Source organism: Passer domesticus, chromosome 4, assembly GCF_036417665.1.
Source record: "Passer domesticus isolate bPasDom1 chromosome 4, bPasDom1.hap1, whole genome shotgun sequence".
Taxonomy (NCBI): Eukaryota; Metazoa; Chordata; class Aves; order Passeriformes; family Passeridae; genus Passer; species Passer domesticus.
Genome location: NC_087477.1, coordinates 66,933,453 through 66,953,578, shown reverse-complemented (window position 1 = coordinate 66,953,578; position 20,126 = coordinate 66,933,453). Strand labels below are relative to the sequence as shown.

The window sequence follows — 20,126 nt, the reverse complement described above, 5'->3', positions numbered from 1 at the left end:
TACAAGTTTTATTATCTAAAGGCCTTCCATGGCTAAAGGAATCATGTATATTGACATATTGATAAGAGTCAAGATGCATGATTTCAGAGGGGGTCAACCCATAGAATCAGTAGCCAAACAGAGCCACAGTTCTGTGCTGCTGAATAGCTCCCCCTGAAATGTTTGGGGGGATCTTTTGTGAGCCTACAATTTTCAAATAAAGAGAGCAATGACTAATGCATCTCAGTATCATTAGTCTAATGTGGCATATTTCTTGTCACTTTTATCCTTATGTTCCTTCTTTCCAGCTCATTGCATCTTCTTTCCAGCTTACCATCACTTCAGCTCTGTTCGTGTTTCTGCTGTTTCTGCAAAGACAGCATGTCTATGATAAGTTCTGGTGGTTTCAACACATTTCTCATTCAGAGCAAAATGTTCACTCGTACCATGAAGTCTGCAGTTTGTAGTCTTTTTCTCTCCTTTATGTAATTCAATAAAAGTAGAGTGTCTTGTTCTCAGCTGTGCTTTCTTGGTAATGAATATAGCACTATTAATTTCAATTAGTTTAGTAAAAACACAAAACAAAGCTAAATTGACATAACAGTTGAAATACTAGATGAGAATGCATTGGTTCTTCCTCTGATGTTTTTTGACATTATTCATTCCTTGTTCCCTATATACTTCCCAGAAAAAATAATCATAGAATCATGGAATGGGTTGGAATGAATATTAAATGTCATATAATTCCATCTCCCGTGCTGTGGACAGAGACACCTTCCACTCCACCAGGTTGCTCAGAGCCCTATCCAACCTGGCCTTGAACACTTCCAGGGATCTACAACCTCTCTTGACCACCTGTTCCAATGTCTCACTGTCCTCCAATGTCTCACTGCCATCACAGCAAAGAATTTCTTCCTAGTATCTAAAGCTTCCTAAAGCTACTGTCTTTCTATTTGCATCTATTCCTCCTGTCCTGTCACTGCATGCCCTTGCATATAGTAATTCTTAAAAGGCTAAGATGATGCTTAGATATGTAAGCAAGTTAAAATCCTTTTTTTTTCTGTTTGTTTAGTTATCAGAAGGACTAAATTGATATTAAACAAGAAAGAAATACCTATATCCTTCAACTGAAACAGCATTAAAATGAGTGGAGACAATGCTGGCAGTACTAGCTTTTGTTGATAAGGTTAAAGTTGTCAGAATCCTCTCAGCATGTGACAATTCTGTGTCCTATGACATCATGAAAGTAAGTGCGGCAGCAAGACTTGCCTCTGCCACTTCCCTATCCCATCAGACCACCACGAGCTGCAGACTATATATATTATTCATTCCTGGTTTACATGGTATGCCATGCATCCCATCCCTATCAATTGGATGAATAATAATTAATGGAAATTAATAGAAATAATTCTCACCTGAATGTTAGGTGATAAAAATCAGTAAAAGCTCCTTTGGAAACTAGTTAGCTGCTCTAATTCTAGTGTAGAATTTTATTGGAAAAGCCTTACTTAATTTTACTACTATAAGAGGTATTTAACAAAAAAAAAAAAGTTTTTTTTTTTAACTCACCCTACTTACTGCAGGAAAAGTTACTTTATTTCCTGGGTCAGTCAAATTGATTTCTCAAGCAATACTTGGTGCTGAAGGAGAACATTCAAGCAAAATCTTAAAACATTGTCCTAAGCCTAATTGTTTCACTTTCTCCTCCCCTGTTATTACTGTATACAGGCTTGCTACTGTCTAAAACAAGGTATCATTAAAAGCCATTCACGTCTGAAATTTCTAGTTTTAGCTAGAAGTTAAACTAGATAGCACAAAGAAATTGGTATCATTTTGACCTAACATACCTGAAGGTAATATAAGTTTACTGCCAGTAAAATAATACACATTCTGTAATTAATATTTATTAATAAATGTCACATCTCAGTCATGAGTATTTCATAGATAAATTTATTTTAATAAATGTTTCAATTAATTTGAGAAAGCAATTGCTTTAAGTGCTGCATGTTATTTTAAGTGCTGCATGACTAGAAGAGTCTAGACTTCCACAGTGCTTCTCACATAAGCTGTTAAATATGCACTTAGTGCTACACAGAGTATGTGGAGTTATTCTGCTATGACATAAGATTTAACTGCCATTCTATATTCTAGCCGGAATTCCCAAAGCCAATAGACAGAAAAGCCTCTTTTTCAAAGTTAGAAAGCCTCTAGCTTTTGCCATGCTCTGTTTCAGTTCCCTTCTTTCTCTCTTTTAATTGCTTAAGGAGATTAGCAAAAGTAGCCCTAAACCCATTCTGCAGCTCTTCAGAATGCTCTCAGTTCTTAGTCATGTAGCCAAATTGACTTTAGCAATAAGTCTACTTTCTACATGTTCTGATCCTATATAGCCTCCAAATTTATGATTCAATTTGACTTTATTTGGCTCCTATTCTTCAAGGGATCATAAATTTGCCATTAATCTTTGATTTTATTCCATCTGTTCTCAAGGTGACTTCTGTTGCCTCATCAGGTATGTACTACTGAGCTACCTGCCAAACAATCTTTCTGCTTCAAGGCTGTGTGTTTTCCAGGAATATTTGTATCTGAACATTCCATTCTTATTTGAAAAGCTGATTACCAACAGCACAGGTAATGAATAACATTCATGATATTTGAATGTTATTAATTTAAATTCATTTGAAGCTTTATATTAGTGATTTAGAAAGTGCTTTCAACTTTGATTTTCTTACAGATTGACTTGACCCAGTATCCAAGATTTCTGCCACTGAAAAAACTGTACATATTACCTAGTGTAGTATTTAAATATTTGTTTCTGGTCTCTAGTGTAGAAATTTCCCTGGGTTTGTGTTAGGTACTGCACATGTACCTAACACAAACCATACCTCTGTGCATGCTCATTCATACACAGCAGAAGGCACATTGAGGTGTGGGTGGAGCTGTCTTCCTGCAGCTGTAATTCAAACCCTAACCTTGCTAACAGCATTTCATAGCACCCCACTCAGAGAAGCAACACAGCACTAACAATGGATGAAAAAAGCACTGACATTGAGGGGTGATTTGCTTCTAGAGAATGAACTGATACTCAGCAGTTAGTAAACAGACTTTCTAGACCCTTCACATCAGTCTTTAGGCTTCCAGATGGGCTTTCAAAGCTTGCTATACAAGCAGGATAATAATGGTTCTCTTACAAGTTGACAGAAGTGTTGGTTTTTCTAAGTCTGAACTTATTTCAATTCAACAATCAGGAACCCAGTCCTAAACCTAACTCTATACCTACTATTTCAGGTGAGAAAGAACACTGAAAACTGAAAGGAAGTTTCTTCTGGACACAATTTTATAGTCATCACTGACTTTCTCTGAATATATAAGCCTAATTTTCTGAAATTTTACAGAAAACTTTTCTTTTTAAAGAAAGTGTTGACTCTAGCCACAATCTGACTTCCAGCTTTCTAGGTAGGCAAGGTTCTCAGGATTTGTGTATTGAGAAAAGAAAATATTCAGATGAACCATCTCTTGTTCACCATTGACCTCTTTGAGCTTAACAGTTTTAAAATAAAATTTCCACAAGGACCACATTCTCTGTAAACAGAACACTTGAGCTATTATTGGGCTCATCCATAGGAAAAGGTCTCTGAACACCTTGAAAACTGAGAATTGGACATTTTTTATTATTGTTTTTATTACTTCTAACAACTCCCTATTCACATTCCTGGCCTACTTCTATCAAAATAACAGCCCTTAGTCCTCGAGATTTTAAATCCAACTATAATCCTAACTAATATTTTCCAGATGGGTAGGAAGCACATGACTACTAGAAAATTAATGGGAAATGAGTCACAGCTGCAGGTAGCATCTCCCAAATTATATCTTCCAGCCCATATGAATTTATTAAATTCACTTTAGCAGCTACATTAACTGTACAGAAGCAATTCTCTATAACTACATTATAGCCATAACCCTGTTCTTCAAAAAGAGGAAGCTGCCTCCAACTCGTTGGAATCCTGGAAGAAATTGTTTACAATAACTGGGAATAAACTGTCTTCAAATGCTGTGTTGGCATGTGGCTTTGCATATCCTTTCTGAAACTTCGTTGTACTTCAGCAGATACCCAAAATGTTGTGGAGGTCCGGTAGGTAATCTTGTGCCACCTACTGCTTACTGCTGGCATTATTGCTGTTCAACAGCTGACATGTCTCTCTACTATTAACCATTGACACTCAGGTAAGGATGTTAGTCAGAAATAGGTGAAAACTTAGGAAAAAATAGGTGAAAACTTAGGAAAAAATAATTCCCAAAGACTGAGAGCAGCCATGTTGTGGATCAGACCTGGTAAGGAGAATGTGGGTCAGATACAGCCTTGGGCACTGGGCACTTCCTGGGGACAGGAGCAGGCCAGGCCAGGTCACAGGGCTGTGCAGGGACCTGGCTCTTGGCTGTGGGAGCTGGAGACCAGCCCTGCTGCAAACACCACTGGGGCAGGCACTGACAGACCTGGGAGAGGGGTCAAAATGGGGTCCTGGGCCCATCCTGGCCAGGGTAGGGGAGACCCAAGGGGCTCCATGGACAGTCAGGGTGGGCAGTGCCCTGAAGGTCTGCACAGCCAGCTACATAAACACCAAGAGGTTGGCTATATCCACTCATATTTGCTGTCAGGCAGCAGGATGCTCATAAGCATCACTGACATACTCATTACAAAAATTCCTGACTGTAATCATACTGATCCAGTCTTCTATCCAGTGGGTACTTGGAATCCCTTTGCTGACTGCTTGTTTTCTCCCTGTTCCTTCTCTCTTCTATTTCTGCTCTAAATTACACAACCTATTGGAATTCAGTTATCTTTTGGTCAAATTACATCATTTGCTCAAGTGTCTAGTCCAAAGTCCACTTTATTTAGCGGGTACTTTCCCAAAGACAGGGTCTCTCCATAAAGCAAAGCGCTAATCCAAGCTATCACTTGGCCATGCCCTCAAAGGTAACTTCACATGATGTGTCACAGACTTTGATGGCTTTCAGAACAGCTGTAATTCCCTCCAAGACAGCAGTGCCTCTTACCAAATGGTGTTCAGCACTTCAGCTTGGGCAGGGCTGATCAAAGAGGAATAATGACTGTATTTGACTGTATTTAAATCTAGGATCAGCTGGATGTTCCAATTTAGTTTCTCATCCACTCCTCTACCCAGTCTCCATTTGTTTAACTCAGCACTGAACTCTTGCTGTGACATTATCTTTTTGTACCTGAAAATACTAATTATGCATAAATCCTCCTGGCAAGGTGTATGCAATGTAAAAATTTTGTTACATTAAAACACACAAAATAAAACAGGATCGCTTACTGATTAAAAGAGAAGTTTCTTTCTGAATAGAAGATAGTTGTAATTACATATGCCCTTTTTTCTTATATATAGTTAGGTTCTATGCAATACCCGCAGATCTAATAGAAATGGTTTCCTTAGCAACCTTTAGATTCTGAAGAAAAACAGAAATACATTATTTCTAAGTAGAAGTAACAGGTAAAATCAATTAATTTAAGAATATTAATTTCCATATATTTTAATATTATTAGAAACTATTTGAAAATGAATTGCAGTATACTTTATTATCCTTCAGAGAATGAATCTCTCCAAATTACTTTAGTATGTTTTCCAAATTAGTTCAGAAAATTAAATGAAAATAATTTGCACATAGTTGGTAGTAAACAACTTTCTGCTTTATATCTATTTATTGCAGCATTATAAATTTCAGTTAATATTTTAAACATAATCAAAACTTAAGAATGGTAACCAAACCAATTGTGTATTGCTAAAGCAGCATTTTCCAGTGTTTTTCTCATAAGGAAGAGAAGCAGACAAAAAGGTGGTTTTCAACCTCACTTAGCTCATTCCACTAACTTGAATTTACAAAAATTCAATATAACACTGCTGATTTCCATCTATGTGAAGATAGACTTTAAAAATTGAATTGAATGTGTCATTTATAATGAGATTTTCCTGAGTGTGCAAACAAAGAGGATGAAACAATAACTGTTCTAAACTTTCTCAGTCCATTTTAATACACTTTTGACTTTGAGGTCAAGAGCAACAGATTGTTTTAACTCTTTGTTAACTGCAAAGTTTAGTAATCTGAGGAGTTTACTGATGTAGTAAACAACTTTTCAATTTCATATTAGGTAAAGGAAATTCTGATTTGTTAAATAAAGATTTTCCTTTTTTCCTTTTCCTCTGCTGCCCTTTAATCAAAACTTGGTCATTTGCTGCAGGAATTTGCTTCATAATTCATAAAAATAAAATGCATAGCTTTGGTTTATATGACAGCCACAGCTTGATGTTCTGAGTTAAAATGTGGCAGTATGTTTTAGGTTACTTCTTGAAGAATCAAAGGATTCTCCTCCCTCTCTTCTTCAGATGATTTAATGAATCTGCCATTTTTTTGTAAATGAAAAAACAGGCTCATATAATTTAAATACAGCTGATAAATGTTGATTCATGTCTGTGTCAGATAGGTGTGGAGTTAAAGGAGTGACCATGAAACTTGTTGCACAGCTGCTCAATTCAGTTTTTATTAATTTAATACTACAGACAAGACCATGCTTCATCCAATAACATAAGATTTCAGGAAATTCATACTGATCAAAGATGAAACAAAATAGTTACTTTGCCATACTTGCTTTTTCCTAGAAAAACCTTTCCTACCTTTACATACTGTTGGGTATGAACCCTGTTCAGCTCAGCTGCCATCTAAGCACTCGTTTGTGTAAGAAGCAAGAGGAATTCACATCTGCACAGAAATAATTCTGCAGTGGCTTTCTATAAATGTTATAAATCCAGTTTGCCCTGCCTGCAACCCAGCATGAGGCACAGTCACACCTCCTGAGTGAAGGCCAATGGCTTAGACAGATAAAGGTCCTTTTTGTACAAAGTCAGTAGTCGGAAAACTTGCATTCAGTCCTTGTGTGGCAGATGATATCTTATCAATGGTAACACTAAAAGCACTTAATATTAACAAAGTCATAATTTTTGCAGGTATAGAAGAGTTCAATTTTTTCTCATCGTAAATTCTGAACAGCTTACACAGCAAGACAAAGATTTTTAATAAATGTAGTTACCAGTTTTTTCAAACTTTACAGAAGACTTCATTCTGACAATCATAGAGCACAGAGTGGACAAAATGTCATTTATATTAGCACAAAACCTCATAATTTCTAATTTCATAACAGAAAGAATATACCGGGGGAAAAAAGACAGAATTAGGTCACTCTTTGCAATGGTGCAGCAAAATGTCATGATGGGTATATGCTAACTGGTTTAGCATTAGGAATATAAAGTTAGTGGCTATTTTTACTGCACCTGGTTACATATATCATTTAATATATGTGTAGTTCAAAAGAAATCATTATTTCTGGTACTAATAAAGGTGTATAACATTCTGAAATATGTTGTGTAAAATAATGCTTTAAGCTGTTCACAGTCATTGGAGAGATATTTCAGTAGATCTCTACATTTTTCCCAAGGTATCAGGACACTATGAAAGAACTAATGCAACAGCTGTAATTAATTTTCCTTTGTTCAAAACCAGATTAAACAGTACTTAATCAGTGGATGCCAGAATATAGACCCTCAAAGAACTTTGATATGATACAGATACTTAAAAATTGCAGAGGAGCAAGAAGAAACTTTTCTTTGTAGGACAAAATTAAGTCAAGTTAATTATATGTGAACTTAAGTAAAACTGGCCCAATTGTTAACTCCTCCCCCACATATTTGCAATATTTGCATTATGCTTTCAACTGCACAAAACCATCTTTGGTATCTCTCCTTTCTTGTGTTCGATATTGCTGACTACAGATTTTGAGAAAAAAAGTTGTATTCCACAAAAATTATTTTACTTGACCTACTTTCTGCAGAAATTTGCCTAATTTTTAATGAAAAAGTGAAAATTACCAGATTTTAAAACTATTTGTATAAAATCACAAGCATATTTGCTAATTTTTCTGTAATGTCTGAAAATGTTAAGTAGCAAGAATGAAGGTTCCTAGTGACATAAAACAAAAGGTCAGTGAAATACTGCTCTGTTCCAAGCCCTTTCATCCACTAGTGTGTCATTTTTTTTTCTGCCTCTGTTCATGTGCCTGGGTTATAGGAAAGGAAAACCAACATAGAAGTGTAAAATGTAACCTTCATATCCCACAGCAGGTATGGTCTCCAAGCCAAACACTCTTCTTCAGAGTCATACCTTAAAATTTTTATTTATTAATATGACAGATATGGGTTAAGAGGAGCTTAGAACCTGTCTATAAAAGAATTGTTGTGGTATTTTCGGGGTCCCTAGACAGAGGAGGAAGGAATGAATCTGACTCCATGTTCTTAGAAGGTTAATTTTGTATATTATGATATTTTGTTATATTAAAGAATGCTATAATAAACTATACTAAAGAATAGTAGAGAAAGGATGATAATGAAAGCTCCTGACTCCTTCCAGAGCTCCAACACAGCCTGAGCGTGATTGGTCATTAAGTCAAAGCAATTCACATGAAACCAATCAAACATGCCCCTGTTGGTAAACAATGTCCAAACCACATTCCAAGGCAGCAAAGCACAGGAGAAGCAAATCAGATAATTATTGTTTTCCTTTTTCTCTGAGGCTTCTCATCTTCCCCGGAGAAGAATCCTGGTGAAGGGATTTTTCCAGAAATATGACAGTGACAGATAGTTGCTAAGTACTTCTTAATACCTGAATTTGCAGCTATAGTAAATGAATTTCTCAGGTACTTATGAAAGACTGAAAGACTCCTTCACATGACTCCTGTATTTCCTTTACATAATATTTTATAACAGAAAGACATTTTTCAACATTCTCACAAGGTCACTATCGTTATTTTGCTTAAAGAATGATAATATTTCACTTTTTATAATTTTCTTTCTTTTCCAGTAATTTTTGCCATGTTAGAGAAATTATTTCAGAAGCAGATATTCTCTTACTCTAGGATGGGTATAGAGCAAGAGGGACTAGCTTATGGAAATATAACATCTATTTTTTTTTCCTGAATTTTGGTCATGCATAAGTGGGCTCCATTAGGCTGACATCTTGAAATGACTTCTCAGAGTGCAGGGCAGAAGATAATGATTTGCCTTACATTAACTCATTCACAAAGAAAAAATTAAAAGGAATAAGAAATACACAATACCCAAAAAAAGGTATTTTTTTAAAAATTGTTTAGTCTCCTTACTGTAATAAAGCCTAAGGGCAATAATGCTATTTATTGTACAAGCCATTAATTCAGTATTGTTTTTCCACAATACTTGACAACACTTTGGGAAAAATTCATTTATCTTCTTTTTTGTGTTAAATACTAGAAAAGTAATAATTCAGAAGCTAAAAGAAGAAAGAAGTAATTTTTGTGAAAGTCCACAGAAAGTGAAAAGGACCTGTACAAAGTTTCCTGGAGATTTAGATAAGGTTAAAAAGATCTGCACTAATACAAGATTCAAGACACTATTAGGCCATTACCTGAAAGAGTGTGCACCATTCTAATCACCTTCATCGAGGAAGAGAATGAAGGATATCAACTTATCTGTTGTCTGCAAACCATTTGGAGGATAAAAATATGAAAGAGGGAGCTAAACTTGGGGTCAGGGATATAGATAATCACACATTAGTAAAACTGATGGTGAAATAAGAAGGTACCAAAATGATCAAATTTGCTGAATAATAATTTTGCAGAAACAGAAATTCTTTTCTTAATAGGCAAAAATTTTAATCTTTTTGAGGATGAACAGAATTATGGAATAAAGTTGCATGTGACAGGGAGTTCCTTTCCCTGTTTCTTGTCATCTTATGTACATGTAATATTCAACTTCAGTTTAATGATATCCATACACAAAAGCAACATTGTATATCACTTCTCCATACTTTATTTCCAAATGGATTCAGTTTATTAACCTGCATTTATAAATATTTATAACACATATAACATGAATGACTTGACAAGAACAAAACAGATGGAGCATATCAAGTTGTAAATAGTGAGATGGTGAAAACATAAAACTCAACAGCACTTTGCCATTGAATTCAGGCTGGAGCAAGGAAAAGGATTAGACTTCAAAGCATGGCAACAATAGAAGAGCTGCATATGACTTTATAATAGTTCTCAACTGCTTTAAAAGTCCTATCAAAGTGCAGAAAACCAGCAGTATTGCAGTGCTTTCAAAGGGCTGGGGTTCTGCTGGCAATTGGCCAGATGCTGTCATGGTGACAGAACCACACTGTGTCACCTTCTCAAGCTGATACACGGTTATTCCTATCTGGAAGCTGCTCCATGTTTATCTAGTTTATTGCCAAGATTTTCTGGGAGGAATCACTGCCATCTTTTAATATGGATCGGTATTCTGCCTCAGGACTGAAGTTTGCTTTCTTCACAGATTTGTAGGTAGAAGTGTTGAATATGCCTGGTGACTTGGCTGTACATGAGCAGTGCTGGCACAGCCTGGAGGTTTTGTCTTTTTCTCATTATGCCACTGCTCCCAAGAAAGCTGGGGTTAGGCAAAAACCTGGGGATAAACACACTTGAGACAGCTGAGCTGAACTGAACAAAGGTATGATATCCTGTGCCATAAAAGCTAGGGAAAGGGGAAAATTTTATGGTTATGGCATTTTTCTTTCTAAGTTATCAGGCATGGTAAGGCAGGTGAGGCCCTGCTTGCCAGGAGGTGTTTGGACATTTGCCTGCTCATGGGAAGTAGTGAATAAATTCCTTAGTCGTCTTTGCTTGTGCATGCAGCTTTTGCTTCACTTGTTGAACTTTCACATAAGCCTTCTCTCCCTCCTCTGAATTTCTCCCCACGGGAGAGGGAGTGAGTGAGTGTCTGTGCAGGTGCTTGACTGCTGGCCAAGATCAGGACACCACAGAGGAACAGAGTCTGCAAGGCTGGTCAAGCTAGAACATCAGTACTTGATATCTCTGTCAGAGAATCCTCTGTAAGGTTAAATTATTCTGCTAAATCACACTTTAAATACTTACTATACAGCAGTAAACTGACTTTCTAAATTATTTTAATGCCAAATAATGTGATCCTTCTCTTTAGCTCTGTAGTCCAGTTCCATACTCAGGTATTTTCTACTATTTGATAATTCTTCTACAGGAAACAGAGTATACTGCTCAAAAATTTCAAAAGAAGGTGCAAAGTGTAAGTCATGGTACGTGTCTGTTGTGGAGAGATGACAAAGTAATATTCTACAGTCTCAATTACCCTTACTCAAAAGGGCCCTTCAAACATATTTGGTGGACCACACACAAAAGGAATTTTCTTCCTTTTCTTTTTAGATAGCAAGAAAGTGGCCACAGGCCCCAGTAAGTGAAGTTGTGGGCTACTTCAGCTTCAATTGGGTTATATGTTCCCCATCCCTGGGCTCAGCATTTCTCCTGATACATACCATGGGTGACCCATAGGTTTCTTGGGGCATGTGACTAGGATGGACACCATCCAGGTAGGATGGACACCAACAAATCAAATTGCAGAGGTATTAAGATAAAACTGTGTGATGGCTGTGTCGTATAGGAGTCCTCTGTCTGGCCTTGAAATCTGTGAGTTTGTGGCTATGTGGCAGAAAGTCAGCAAAAACATCTGTACATTTACTTTATAAAGTAAAGCAAATATCTGTTCAGGAAAAATTTATTAAAATATCCTGTAAGCACCTTATTCACAACAACCTTTACAACCTTTTGCTTTTAACATTCATATTGTCAACATTTTCTGGATTAATCTTACTAAACATATTTTTAAATCCATTAAAAGCCTTAGCTTCAAGGTTTGCATGAAATATCAATACTATTGATTCATGCTTTTTCTCTCCTCAGGGCATGGTTTAATTTCACATCAGTTTGTATAATGAAAAAAATTAGTGAATCTGCCAGAAATTAATGCTATAAAAATCAATTAAAACACCTTATCTGCTACAAGGATAGTCATATCCTTTTACTAATGAAGGAAGATATATTGCACCATAGAAAATCAGAGTTAACCTGATACCTGTGGCTACTAGCTGATTTTGTGCTTCAGTTGGCTACAATGGTTTATGCAGATGTATTTGAATTTAATTTGCCCACTATCAGCATTAAATTAATGGAAGATTAAGTACACAACTCACTTTGTTGGAATGAAAATTGAATTATAAAATTAAATAATAAAAATATTTTTATCCCTTAGTGTTTTGCTAGGTGTTTATTTTTGTTTCATCAGCATAAACCATTTGTACACTATGACTTCTACTCACATCCAGAAAAATAAAATATATGTGTATATATGTGTGTGTGTGTGTGTGTGTGTGTGTGTGTGTGTGTGTGTGTGTGTGTATGTGTGTGTGTGTGTGTGTATCTATAATACATATAGGTACCCCAGAAATCTATTTTGAGAGAAGATACTTTCTTTTCCTCAGGGTGAAATCTTGCTCTTGAATAATCCTTGAGAGACTTGCCATTGAATTTGGTAGTGACAGGAGTTTACCCCATGAAATATACATAAAAATGTATTTGTCCTGTAGAATTGAAGAGAGGTTGGCTGGAAGGATCTTGCAGCCCAAATTTCCGTCTGATGTAGTATCACTTGTCTAGTCAAGTATTGAAAGCTTCCAAGGCTGATATTTTTATAGTCTCCATGGGTTACTTAGAGTGCTGTAGCATCAAAGTGAGGCTGTTTAAAGTCTAATGTTCAAGACCTTTAATATTGGAAATTTACATGAAGGACATTAAGCGGTTATCCCTTCCCAAACCCAGGTCCTTCTTGTCCTCAGATATTTAAGTTCTACATTTTTCAGTTTCAGTCCTTCTGTTTCTTTAACATGTGGATTGCTGTTGTGATTGGAACATATTTTGTGGTGATGAAGGACAATGTTGTTCTGTAACATGGCTTGGCACGATGGAACATGGAGTACCATGCAGGGAACATTTCCCAGCACCAGGACCCACTGTGTTCCAAATACCAACACCATAAACATAAATTAGTATTTCCATAGGATCTAGGAAAATAATCTAATTGTTGGTTATTATGCCTCCACCAACCTCTTTTACCCAGATGATGCTGAGACTTAAAATTATATTCTGTTGGCTGGGACCTTGACAAGATTTTGGTTAAGGATCAGTTTTCCCTATGGAGATTTTCTGTATAATTCCAGAAGTTAATTTTTATCTCATATACTGTGGTGTATCTTAAGCTGTCACTGATTTTTACCCCTACTTAAAATGTTCTAAGTGGGAAAGGATCCCTAATTATATATATGTTCTGATTGTTATGTTTTATCTATGTAAGGCAATGAACATTAGTATTTCAGCATAATATGTTCTTTTATTAAATCAATAGCCAAAGCTTTTGAGAACTTACTTTTACTTGCTTTTAAAAATAAATGTTGAAGCTTTTATTCCCTTCTGCTGTAGCCTTTATGAACTTTAATGCTCCAAACATTTATTCTTTTAAATATAAGCTCCCAGTGTATCAAATGGAGGCCAATAGTGCACAAGAAGATAAGCATTTACAGTGGCAATTCCAGGGTTCTATTAAGTAAAATTATTAAGGATTTTAAAATAAATGAGCAATTTATCTTAGTCTAGGAGGTTTGTGCCAGTTTCATTAGGCAAGAAATATACTTGGTAGTCCACCCTTATAGTTTCCATAAAATGCTGCATTTTATTTTTTAAAAACTTTTGAAGATAGAGATCATCTGTCTGTGGTATTTTCAAGAATTGACACAGTGTATGAAAATACCAGCAGGACCTGCTGACAACTGTTGATTATCTAATCCCAGCAGCCTGTCTGCCTCACATACAGCAGCAGTGTGCTATCACTGAATAACAAAAGCATCTGCATGCCTTTTGTCCCTTACTATGTCTTTGCACCTTCCATTCATTCCCACAGGTGATCTACAAGACAAACATCATCCCAAATCGAATGTCTGGCAGTAAATCATGAATATAAATGTGCTTCAATGCAAGAAAGTTATGGAATTAAAAGGTAGACTTCTTTATTTTTCTTTTCCCCTTTCTTTTCAAACTGGTATAGCTCTTAGAGTTTAAAATCAGTATAAACTTTTACAAATATTTTTAGTGATCCTTGTCTAACAGTCCATAGGACCCTCCTGTGTTATCCAGTGGTGTCTTGAAAGAAGAAAGTAGGTTTCTGCCAAATGGTTTTGGCTCAGTTTTCCTCTTTGCTAAAAAGGAGCCACTTTCTATAAATCTGTCCTGGGGGTAATATTCAGAAATATAATTAGTACATGATGCAAGTAGCAATAAATTGGATTTATGGCCCTAAATGTTTGGCTATGAAGGCATGCAGATTGAAGCTAGAGGATATCCTCGAATAAAAAAAAAAAAAGAATGGTAGAATTGGTTTTTATAATGAGAGTGCCACTTATGTTATGGATATTAATGCGATCCTCCTTCTTTCTGCATTTATAATTACATAATGTAATCTAAATAAAATTTCTGTCTGTATTCAAAATGTTTGAACTCATAACCAGGATTGAAAAATCTCTTTTGATTTCTGCATCTCTAAAGTCTGACAGTGAGTTAGAAACTGTAAGTGTTTATACCTGCTTCTATAATTTCTGTGCACAAAGCTGGAATTATTCTGTTGATAACCTGAATGTATCTGATATATCCCTGGCAAAGCAGTTTCAATGAGTCCACCAGGATGTTTTTATCAGACAGATAATCAAAAGCATTTATTCTATTTTTTAAAAGGGCTTGTTGAACAAGATCTATTGATAGATCATTAGGTTTCCCATTTTACTATCAGGACAACCCAAGCTAAGAAGCAGTATATTTACAAAATACCATAGACCACCCATTGCTCATTTTTAGATGTTTTTGTCATAAAGCCAAGATTCCGGTTCTTTCAAGCTTTTTATTTAGATTTGCCTTCAAAGTTTCCACTGACAGTAGCACAGACCTGATATGTAAGTTATGAACCTGTGTTTGACAATTTGTTGGTTTGTCAAATACACACTATTGAAAAGTAGAATAACTTGGTTTAAAAATATGTGGAAAGAGGTAATTATGAAATAAGTTTCTAAAATGCGAAGAAAATGTATTTAGGGTACATAAGTATGCAAGTATAATTGTCATTTTTATATAAAATGCTATGTTTCCAAACAGCTAGAAACTGCAGATTAATATAGGGAGGCTCAGAGACCAACTGTAAATTTACATTATTAAAACCAGCAACAAACAAGTGAGATTGGTAAGGTCTTTCTGCTAGGAGCTATTGATTCAGCAGACTAAGTGTCTTTTGGAAGCAATCTAAATTAAAAAAAAAATGGCTGAGATTTTGCTGATGTATTTGATAACATCTCAGAGGGAAACCTGGAAACCTGGCAGACAAAGGAATTCCTGAGAATTTGCACTCTCCTTGACAACAGTTGACTCCAAAACAGCTCTCCATGTGGGCAGTACCAAAGCTAGAGTGCCTCTTTCTTAGAATTATAGAGTTTTAGATAGAACAGAATAAGATTTCCTGGTGCTGTTCTAAGAGTTACATAAAGTTCCTGGATTCAAGTGGCAAAATCCTCTTGCATATACTGAGTCCAAGCTAATGTGAACATTAACGGTTGCCTAAATAAATATGAAAAATAGAAAATAATGTAAAAAAGGTGAAAGCAGTAAATAACAATGCTAGGCTAGGGTTAAAATGAAGCACAATCTTTGAATGTGAATATTTTGGGATTATATTCAGTATGTTTAATTTTAGGAATAGTTATGATTGTTTTCTTATCAAAAACAATAGCGAGACTAACAGCATGCTGAAATTAAATCTATCCTGTTTTGTCTGCTAATTGAAATGCTCGAGAAACATAATACTAGTTTTAATGACAGATAAAGAGGAGTTATTTTTCTGACCCAAATAGCCTTAATTTATGCAATTTTATGGTTTACAAGTATTTAATCAAATCACACTTTTTGTTAAAAGATACTGTATTTATATTATAACAGAAGTCTGACATCAGAAATATTTAAGTTTTAAAATGAGGGCTACTCCGAGATACTTATAGCCTATCTACATGTCTGAGAGACAGAGACTCAGAAATTCATAGAAAATGCAATTCCTTTTCAGCATACAGAATTTAAAAAAATCAACAAATGCAACTTGCTTAGGGGGTACTTCCTTACAGGGAGCCAAACTCTTTCTAAAATTCCACCTTCTGCATAGTATATTCAGCAGAAGAACTCAACAATTCAGTCAAGTAACCTCCAAGGGTAATAGCCTGCTGTTTTTGGAAAAGCCAAGAATGAGAGGTTTTCTTTAATATGGGTTTGTACAGCAAACTAATATGTGAAGTACATCTTAAAAAAGTAGGAAGCTTATGTTTCCATCCTCTGCATGAGGAGAATGAAACCCCTGTCTACTGTTTCCTGGAAGAATACTCAGACTTTCAAACCATGGGGTTTTTCTGTGCTTTTTACTGAGATTGTGCCAAAGGCACGAAAACAAAAGACTCATTAAGCACAGATGAGAACCTTCTTATACCATTAAGCTGCAGCATTTTTCACCTTGAAGAATATATCCTCCTGTTCTGGTTTCTGAAGGAAAAGCAGTTTGTGTAATTTAAAGCAGGAATCTCTAACCACTAAACTATTAAATAAAGGGCATTTGAGATTAGATGGCATTTCTGGGTTTTTGAGGACTTCCAGACTGAATTAAGACCAAATACCAAATCTTCCTACTGCTGTCTTCTAACAGGTGTTAGATACCAGCAGATCACCAGCAAATATCTTTGAGGGTTTGTCATAACACAAATCAGTAAATGATTAATGATTCAGAAATGGTCCTTCTATTTTCTCGTGCCACAAAAATTTATTAGTGTATTAAAAGAGATCTACAGAGCTAGTTTCTTAGGAGGTATATATTAATTTAAATCTGAATTAATAGTTGTCTTATTTGCTACTTTTATAATGAAAACTTCAGTGATTTCCTCATTTATTAGCAACTTTAATGGATGTACCTAATTAAATTGCAGTATGATTAATAGATATTTGAATATAGAAGTAAGATGTTTACAAATATTGTCTGTTTTCTGCTTTATTAAAATATGGCATGGTTTTTGCCTTATTTCATTTCAATTTTACTGACCAAGGCTTAGGAAGTACTCTGTGGAAATGATGAAGGATGGAGGCTGGAGGCTTCTTACTGAATTAAATTAGGAGAGTTTCAGTGTCCTGTTCAGGGTCCAGATTTGACTCCAAGATCAAAAGTTCTACAAGAAAATAACTTATAAATTTTCACTTCTTACAAATGTCCAGAGTTTCTCTTGATTTTGTCTTTCAGTCTCAGAAAGTAAAATACCTTTCGTTCATTTTCAATACTTGCAAACCTCTTTATAGCATCATAAATTTATTATAAATAAATATATTTAAATACTTTTAAACAAAGCATTTATTAATGCTTTAAAAGAAAAGAAAAAACAGCACAGCACAAAACAGACACAATCCTTCAAGAACAGACAAATCCTAACTGCTGAAAACCCAGTTTTAGCAGCAGCTGGTTTTTGGATGTCTGACAGAGTGCAAGTTTTAAGCTAGATACCTAGAGATTGAAAAAGATTAAATTAGATATGCTTCCCTCCAGCAGTTGTGGAATTTTAAGTGTCACTATACTTTTGTTGATTTAGATCCTTAAATTGCTGTCTTTTGGAGATTTTCTTCTCAGAACAATGTCTAATCCCCACCTCTCCCTAATCCCTCCTACAACTCCTCTGTATTGTCTAAAGAATTTCCATGTGCTTAGGTCCATGATTTTTATTAAGATCTTTCCAAAGCACAGGGGACCTTTTGAATGCAAACCCAGTTTACGACATTTGTGTTCAACTGTGTGGAAATTCACCTAAGCCAGCCAGTAGGAAAAATTGGAATGGAAGATTCCAGCAGCTCTCATTATTTTCATTATTAAAGAAAAACATGTCAATATGGATTCTTTACCTCTTAATGTTTTTGACAATTATGAAATGCTCTGCAAAAGACTGAATGATGGTCTAGTTGCTACAAATCAGCCACACACCACTGGATAATTTAATTCAGCTGCATGGTTGTATGCATCTACAGAGACTCTTACTCCCCTACAGTGATTTTCTCATACCCAAGGTTGACAGTTTTGCAGTAAGAGGGACCCAAAGCACAGAATAAATAAATATCTCCATTGGGACTGTGGGGTTTTGTAGTGTGGGAGCTATTTCTAGTTTGAGCTCTCAAATAACTTTTCCTTCTTGACTTATGTCAGTGATGCTAAATGGGTCAGCTGGCTGTTGAGCAGATAAAATTATGGCAAACAAAGTTATGACTTTATCATAGTGATAATTGATTGCAAATTTTCACTATGATAAAGTAAACATCTCAGACAGAAAGAACCAGTATCTGTTTTCTTTTCTATTTGGTTCTGTAATGAAAGCTCCAGTTTCCACTAACATAAAACATTGTCTAGGTCAACAGGATTTCCAGGAGAAGATCTGACAAATCTGCTATGGGGCAGATTCCCAACACATGGGGAATAGTCTGATTCCTGTGACAAAAGCTGACTTCTTATAACTCAGGGCAGAAGAGGCCTTTGGATGGTCCCATCCCTAAACTCCTCAGTTTTCTCTGCTAAAGGAACCTTGTGTGCTGTTGTCTCTGTTTCAAGTGATGATTTGCTGCTAAGCTGCAGGCAGCACTGTACATCCCCACCTGCTCCCATGGGATGGTAGGAAAAAGGCTCTTCCAGCCACTGCAGTTCTGCCATTGTCTGTTGGCAAGAACACTCATCATGAACCTGGGCAGCCCAGGGAAGCTCCCTCTTGCATGAGGTCCCTCCCTCCGTGTGGATGCAATGAAATGCCTGTTGACATGAGGTGTCTGCCTGAGGTGAGATGGCCTGGAGTGACTTACAGACAAGTATGCTCTGGGAGGAACATTTTATCCAGATATATCCTGGCTTCCCCTTTACCAATTAAACACAGGTAAACCTATCATTCTTCACATAATTTCCAAGGACTAAGGAAAGTATGTGATCTTTACTCTTGTCAAATTTTATTAGGGTAGGTGCTCCTGCAAAATATGCCATTTGTTTCTTTAGAAAGATAATTAAACTAGCAGGGAAAAAATGCTTAATGTGGTAGCTAGTGAAGAAACTGTTCTATCACCCTGCTACTCAGATTTCCCATTTTAAAAATCTTGACATGTCTGTAAATCAATGAGCTATTTTTGTTTGTTTACGTGACCATAAGCTGGTGAAACTGAATATATTTATAAAGGACGGTATCTCCCGTATTAGGAACAGCAAGTTCAGTACAAAGCACACCTGAGCCCTCTGAATTTTGTCAGATATTTATGTCATTTCATTATCTAAGTTTTCAGACTATTTCACCTCAGTTTCAGTTTCTTAATGAAAAACAGTCATTTCTCCTGCTGCTTCGATTTAGTATCTTACTGAATTTCATACTTATTTATTTTTGAAATAAAATCTCTGTTTTGTTACATCTCCTCTCAGCTCTTTAGAGAATTTTTTTCCAAAGGTTATGCCAATCCCGCTGTCTATATAGCTGAAGAATTTAACAATTGATGGACCTAAACTAGGCCATCACGTTGTTGATTCTTGATATTTTAAATCTGTGGAGATGTGGTGCATATTTTAATCAAAACTATGCAGAATTAGATAGATAGATTTATGTAACAATTACTTTATCTTATGTTATTCTTTACCTTAGATATAAGTGTAAGCAAAGTTAAAACAAAAGAAAAGTTATTCCTGGGAAATCAGCATGATTCATATATTCTAAATTTATTTTCAAGAAATATGTTTTTATTATTTTATTATTTATGATCATTATGATTTTTAATTGTATATACTATTTATTATTATTATTTATTTTGAATTATTATTTTTAAGAAATATAATATTCAAGAAATTGATGTTTTGTGACAATTTTCTACCAGGAGGCTGTTGTTCATTTTGGTGAAGATTTAAGCCTGGGAGAATGACTGGAGCTGGACAACAGCTTCCTCTTGGCACAACCAAACTATCTGAGTTATTCAGTGAAGAGAAAGGTTCTGGATTGCTTCAGTTGCTTGTTACTGGTGGGAGATCACTTGGATATAAAGCAGGATGTGTAGTTGGTGCAGAGACTCCATGACA

The 20,126-nt window shown here is 35.7% G+C and overlaps 1 long non-coding RNA gene across 1 annotated transcript; it reads right to left on the bottom strand.

The window, feature by feature from the left end:
* Nucleotides 1-220: 220 nt before the first annotated feature.
* Nucleotides 221-1,277, bottom strand: LOC135300070 (uncharacterized). Its single transcript, XR_010361945.1, has 3 exons — nucleotides 1,094-1,277; nucleotides 426-507; nucleotides 221-347 (listed from the first exon to the last, which is right to left on the bottom strand). It is a non-coding gene; the product is annotated as an uncharacterized LOC135300070 (long non-coding RNA).
* Nucleotides 1,278-20,126: the final 18,849 nt, after the last annotated feature.